Source organism: Vigna unguiculata, chromosome 2 (assembly GCF_037176805.1).
Source record: "Vigna unguiculata cultivar grain cowpea cultivar isolate G323 ecotype 2 chromosome 2, ASM3717680v1, whole genome shotgun sequence".
Lineage (NCBI taxonomy): Eukaryota > Viridiplantae > Streptophyta > Magnoliopsida > Fabales > Fabaceae > Vigna > Vigna unguiculata.
Window position 1 is genome coordinate 10,957,960 of NC_140793.1, and position 7,201 is coordinate 10,965,160.

The window sequence follows — 7,201 nt, forward strand, 5'->3', positions numbered from 1 at the left end:
CCTGAAAAAATGAAATTCGTGGTTTTTGAGATGTGAAGGTTGGAATGGCCTCCAAATGCCCCTAAATGAATACCATGAAAGTCTTGGTGTATAAACTTTTTGAGTTGTTTGGGTTTTGCTCATGGCCAAGTTTAGCGGTGTGGCACGACATAGCTAGATGGTTTGGTGGGAAGTTTTCTGAAAAAAAGAAATTTGTGGTTTTTGAGATGTGAAGGTTGGAATGGCCTCCAAATGCCCCCAAATGAATACCATGAAAAACTTGGTGGACAAAAGTTTTGAGTTGTGTTGGTTTTGAACATTGCTAGGTTTGGCGGTGTGACACGACTTAGCTAGATGGCTTGGTGGGGAGTTTTGTGAAAAAAAAATGAAATTCGTGGTTTTTGAGGTGTGAAGGTTGGAATTGCCAACAATCTCCCCAAATGAATACTATGAAAGTCTTGGTGCCCGAAAGTTTTGAGTTGCTTGAGTTTTGCACATGGCCAATTTGGGGGTGTGGCACGACATAACTAGATGGCTTGGTGGGGAGTTTTGTGTAAAAAAGAAATTCTTGGTTTTCGAGATTTGAAGGTTGGAATGACCTCCAAATGCCCCCAAATGAATACCATGAAAGTCTTGGTGCACAAAATTTTTGAATTGTATGGGTTTTGGACATGGCCAACTTTAGCGGTGTCACCCGACATAGCTAGATGGTTTGATGGGGAGTTTTCTGAAAAAATGAAATTCGTGTTTTTTGAGATGTGAAGGTTGGAATGGCCTCCAAATGCCCTCAAATGAATACGATGAAAATGTTGGTGGACAAAAGTTTTGAGTTGTGTTGGTTTTGAACATTGCCAAGTTTAGCGGTGTGGCACGACTTCGCTAGATGGCTTGGTGGGGAGTTTTGTGAAAAAAAATGAAATTTGTGGTTTTTGAGATGTTAAGGTTGTAAGACCCGTTAAATTTAAATAATTAAATAAATAATTATTTAATAAATACGGGTAGGGGAGCCTTTATGGCATTTAATGGAGATTGTTATAATGTGGAAAAGTACTAGCTCAAATGGTTGAGAGTACTTTAATCGTGTGAAAGGACTTAGGTTCGAGTACTATGTATACCATCTATGTATTATTTAATTGTTATTATTTTAATTATGTGCATGACCATGTTGAGTGATAATAAAACCTTATAATTATAAGAATTATCACGAAACATGAATTGGTTGAGTGGTTGTGCATTAGGATGACATTGGTTTGGTTATGAGTTCAAACCTTGGTAAAACCAAAATAAACTTTCATTTTGCTAAAATTAGTTTTGGCTTGAATGTGAAAGGGCAAAGGAAATCCTAGCTGAATGGGCAGGCAAAGTAAGGGCTGAAAAACCATCTCATAATTGTGCTTGAATGGCAATTACCACCATCAATGAGATAATTTTCGTTTTGGCCATTAATCACCCTTAATACCTAATTAAAAAGTGAATTAAGGGAGAGAAAGAGGGTTTTTGAGGCTGCCATTAGAGAGGACCTTATGAGGAGCGAAATTCCAGAGAGAAAATTGTGATTCTGGTGTGAAAAGAAGAGTTTTTTTGGAAGGAATCAAAGGGAGGGCATTGGTGCTGAAGGGAAGACTCATAATTCAAACTCTAAGCAAAAGAAATTCCAGGTTAGGGGAGTTTTTCTCGTTATTTGTATTTTGGGTGAATAATGACATGATTTGTAGTATGAATTGCATGAGTATTATCTGTTTCTACATGAACTATTGTGTTTCTGGAAAAATTCCAAAAACCGCCTGGCGGACTATGCATAGCCGCCAGGCGACTCATATGATTTTTCGTGTTTCTGGGTTCCTGTGAGAGGAACCGCCTGGCGATGCATAGAATTTTTACCCAATTCTGGGTTTTTGGATGTAGGGCCTGGCGGTATGGATGAATTGATGAATTGTTACTTAGGGAATCAATTATCGAAAATTTAAATTGGTAAAATTTGCTATTATCAAATGGAAAGAGTAGTATAATTGGATTGTTAAATAATGGTAAGTGTGGGCGAAATTGTATTGGAGGAATTTGGTGGAGAGAAGAGTTGTGTTGTTGCTTAAAATTGGGGGAAAATTGCCCAGAACAGTATATACCCCCTGGCGGCACGCGGTCGGCCGCCAGGCGCCATATTTGAGATGTGAGGGGTGCTCTGGTTCGCGAAAAATGTTGTTTTTGTACTTTTCGTGCACCAGAATCCGCACGGCAGTAGTACAGTCCCGCCAGGCGCCACCTTCCACTTCTGGGCGCTAGGCGTCACCACTTTTTTTTTTCTAGTTTGTGCAGTTTTCATAAAACCGCATTTCCCAATTTGTTAACCGACTGATTTAGGTGAAATTTTGACAGATGGTCCATAACACCTGGTTCTTCACGTTGGAGGTCAGTAGCAAGAGATATAAGTTACTCAATATTGCTGATTTTGGAGTCTTTAGAATGTATGAATAACCTTTTGATAATTACTAGTAACTTCTAATGAAGCATGATTGGGTTATGTGGTAAGTCTCTATTAATTTGAATGTTCCTTTGGATTAGTCACATGTGGAGAATTGGTTATTGGTGAATGCATCTATGACGATATTAATTTGCATTGGTGCCTAGGATCATGTGCTTAAATTGTTAGAATGATGTTGCTTATACTTGTTTGAGCATGCGTTATTCATAAGGTAGAATTGAATGCTAGCATGGGTTTAAGGGGGAGAATATATATGAAATGTGAATGGATTGATTTTACTTTGTTCCGGGTGCTTAAAAATTAGTATTGCGCAAGTACTAGTGTAGCGTTTGGTGGTGGTGTTTGACCGCCAAGTGATGGCTACAAAACCATAGAAAACCAAGAACCATTAAAAGAAGAAGAAAACATAAAATGGAAAGGAAAGAAATGGTAAAAATGTGAGAAGCACGCCACTACAAGGCTAGGCTAGAAGCCATGACAACCTTGAAGATGAGTGGATGTGTGCCGCCACTTGCTATGCAAGATAAGGCTTAAAAGTATTCACTCCCAAGGGAGGAAACTCTCACAAATGGTTGAGACACAAGAGTGTTTTTACTTCAAAATGTTCAACCCTTTTACATGTCTAGGAGCACCCCTTATATAGAAGAGTTTAGGGGCCTCTAAGCAAATAAAAGATACCTAAGGATGTCTCTACAAAAACCTAACCCTAGCTTCTATAAACTAGGTCAAATAAGATTACAAAAATGAGAGACAAAAGAGCCAACTATGGTGTGTGCAAGGCTAATTTCGTTCTAGCACAAAAGGAGACAAAGAATGTGTCTCATATGTCTCCAAAAAGTGGCCAAAGTGTGCTAAAAACAAAGGAGACCAATGGTACATAGGTACATTTGTTTTATGCCTTTTACTTTATGCTTTATGCCTTTGCTTTACTCTTTCATCCACATCATTTATGCTCCCCAATCACCATGCACCACCAAGCATTGCTTTCTTACTCCTAATTAACCTACAAAGCAAATAAACATAGATTAGCATGTTGGCTTAAGTCAAGTCAACTATAGTCAACAAGTCAAACCTAGTCAAAGGTCAACAAGTCAACTAAAGTTGATTCAACTAAGTCAACTTAGGGAATCAAAAATAACAAACACAAATGAAAGGGATGAAGGATTAGTGAACTTCCTTTCTAAACATGCTTAGTCTTCTTAAGCATGTGCCTCCATCCTTGGTTGGGGTCAATCCTTCATCATCCTCCCCTCCTTGGAGAGAATTTGACCACAAATTCTTTAAGCCTTTGTAGATGGAGCTTGACTTGATTTGGGGAAGGATTTGCACCTCCCTTTTATGAGCTCTTGTTCCATCCTTTCTAAGGGTATTTCCCCTAGCTTTGGTTAGGCCATCCCTCTTTTCTAGACCATTCTTCCTCTCATGCTCCGGCATTGGGTCTTCCTTTTGAGCATTGGAAGAGAAGGAAGAATGGTGATGTCCATCTTGCTTTGGAAATCTATTTTTGGAGGCAAGTAACACTTTGGAGGTAACTTGCTCTTTTTCTTTTTCATCTTTTCTCTTATCTTTCACTTTATTTTGGTCCTCATTTGCTTGATTGTGTGAGAGAGGTAGGAGTGTGAACTTCTTGCCTTGGAAGGAGAAAGCATAGGTGTTAGCATGGCCATCATAAAAGACTTTTCTATCAAATTGCCATGGCCTACCTAACAAAATATGAGTTTCTTCCATAGGCACAACATCACACAACACCTCATCTTTAAAATTTCCAATTGAAAAGTTAATGAGGACTTGTTGAGTTACTTTAATGTCTTCTTTCTTATGCCATGATAGCTTGTAGGGCTTGGCATGAGGGATAGTTTTCAAGCCAAGCTTTTCCACAACCCTTGTGCTAGCCACATTTATACAACTTCCATTATCTATGAGGAGGGGACATAGTTTGTCTTTGATATGACACCTTGAATGAAAAAAGGTTTTGTCTTTGAGAAGGGTCAAGTTCCTTGGAAACTTGTCTTAGTTGGTGCCTTATCATTAACAATCCACCTTCAAGGGGTTTAATCCTTTCACTTGAAGAAGAAGTATGGGAAGAAGTACTTTTGGGGGAAGGGGGAGAAGAATGTTCACTCTCTACTTCTTTTTGAAGGTTTAAGGCCATGGTTCTTTTGGTGGGACAATTTAAAGCTATGTGCCCATATCCCAAACACTTAAAACATTTTATAGAACTTGTCCTTGTACCTTGAGAAGAATTAGGAGTTTCATTAGAAGGCCTAGACGAATTAGTCCTAGGAGGTGGGTCTTTGGAACTCTTGAGTGGTGATTTATCATGTTTTCTTTCTTTATCTTTCCAAGTACTAGAATAGTAGTAATTGTATGAACCACTCCTCTTGGCCTCTTTTTTCTTTTGCAATTGAGTTTCAACTTTAATGGCCAAATGTAAAACTTTGTCAAGAGAGGAGTACTCATATAACTCTACTAAATCTTGTATGTCCCTCCTTAACCCACTCACAAATCTAGCTACATTTTCCTCTTCACTTTCAAATTGGAGTCCTACTTTTAGAAGCATGGACTCCATTAACTTGTAATATTCATCCACACACATGGACCCTTGTTGAAGCCTTTGGAGCTTCAAAAGAGTCTCCCTCCAATAGTAGGAAGGAACAAATCTAGCGCGCATCAAATTTTTAAGGTCCCTCCAAGAAGTCGCGAGTGACTCTTGGTTAATATTGCCCATACATAATTGATGCCACCAAGTCATGGCATAATCCTCAAACTCTAAGACTACCAAATCTACTTGCTTTTGATGACTAACTACATGAATGGTAAAAATTTGGTCCACTTTTTGTTCCCACTCAATGTAGATGTTTGGGTCATTTTCTCCTTTGAACTTAGGAATCTTTGGAGTTTGCTTCTCTTGTGATGGGTTGCGCCTAGAATGCCATCTTTTCCTAACCTCTCTTTCTTGCTTTTTAGCTTCAAGCCTTTAAATGTGCTCTTGGATTCTTAGGTCACTTTGCTCCTTGTCCTTTCTCAATTGTTCAAAGGCCTCCTTCCTAGACAACTCCAAATCCCGAAGCAATCTCATCAATGTATTGTTTTTGTTTGGAGTAGGTGCATTTGATGAACTTGCCATGATTCCTACAACAAAACACTCAAAGCCAAAACAAAATAAATGAATTAAGGGTTAGACAACATGAAAACCAAGACCAATTCCAACCCAAAATGTAACCCAAGTGTTTAGATCACTCTCCCAAAGTAACAAGGCAAGGCTACACTCAAAGCTCCTCCAAAGGAGTGAAGCAAACACTTTTAAAAACTTGTTCAAAACCTTTCAAATGCAATACAAGTGATTCGGCCACAACATCCCAAGAGTTTCAAGAAAAGAAAACTACTAAGACAAAACAAAGAACACCTAGTGACAAGCAAGAAAAGCACAAAAACAAGGAAAGCTAAACTCTAAAGAAGAAAAGTTTGAGACAAAACTTTTAACAAGACTAAAACAAGAAAAAGCACATTTTAAAGACTCTATGGAAAGCACTTAACAAACATCTTCAAGTCTTAAATCATGCATACACCAAGAAAGATCATAACCAAGTTAAAGCATGGAACTAATTAGCCAATATCACCGAATTCTCAAGTATGAAAAACTAGTAGCATAACGCCTAGTGAAAAACACACTTTTAGTTCACCAAGGAGCAAGATTGCTCTTGGTTTTTAGGCAAATATTGGTGCAAAATTTTCTTCTTTCCACAACTAGTTTCATAAAATGGTGAGAAAGAGTTTTAGGTGGCTTGGACACTTAGTTCCTCAAGTTTTAGGCCAAAATCAATTTCATGGAGCATACATCAAGCAAGACAAAGTGAATGCAAGATTCAAATACTTGGAAAAACAAGAATAAGAAAACTTCAAGTTAACATATGACTCAAGCAAAAGTTAGGCACATTTAAAGACTCAACATGACATACACAAGACACAAACATGTAGCTATCATGCATTTAAACTCATGGATTTGAGGCTCAACGAGTAAGCATCAAAAGACATGTTATCCAACCACATTTAGGAGCAAAAGAGTCACAAAACCGAAGCCAAAATTGCCACAACATAACCTGAAAATGTTGTTTTTCGTATTCTCAGCAGCTCTGACCTTTGCTCACTCATTTGATCATAACTCTCTCCACAGAACTCCAAATGCGTTAATTCTTTTTTTGTTGGAAACTAGACTCACAGAGCTTTCTTTTGATATAAAGAACGTTACTTTTGGACCACTGAGATAGCTGCAGTATTTTTTTCAAAAACGCACACGTTGCTGCCAGCACTGTTTTTATGTGGACCATTCAAAGATAGCTACACAAGACAAGGTTAGAACATGAAAACACCATATTCAAGGACAACCTGGCTCTGATACCAAATGATGAAGGATTATCTTGTTCCTTTTTAAGATTATTGAATATGGTGTGAGTTGATTAAGAAAGCAAAGCGAAATCCCCACTGGACATTAAAATAGCAAGCTATCTAGATGTGAAGGTTCCTTTCACAAAGCTCAAGAGAAGAAGATGATGGATTGATTCAACACAAAAAGGAAATGGAAAGCACATAAACCATAGAAAACCAAGAACCATTAAAAGAAGAAGAAAACATAAAATGGAAAGGAAAGAAATGGTAAAAATGTGAGAAGCACGCCACTACAAGGCTAGGCTAGAAGCCATGACAACCTTGAAGATGAGTGGATGTGTGCCGCCACTAGCTATG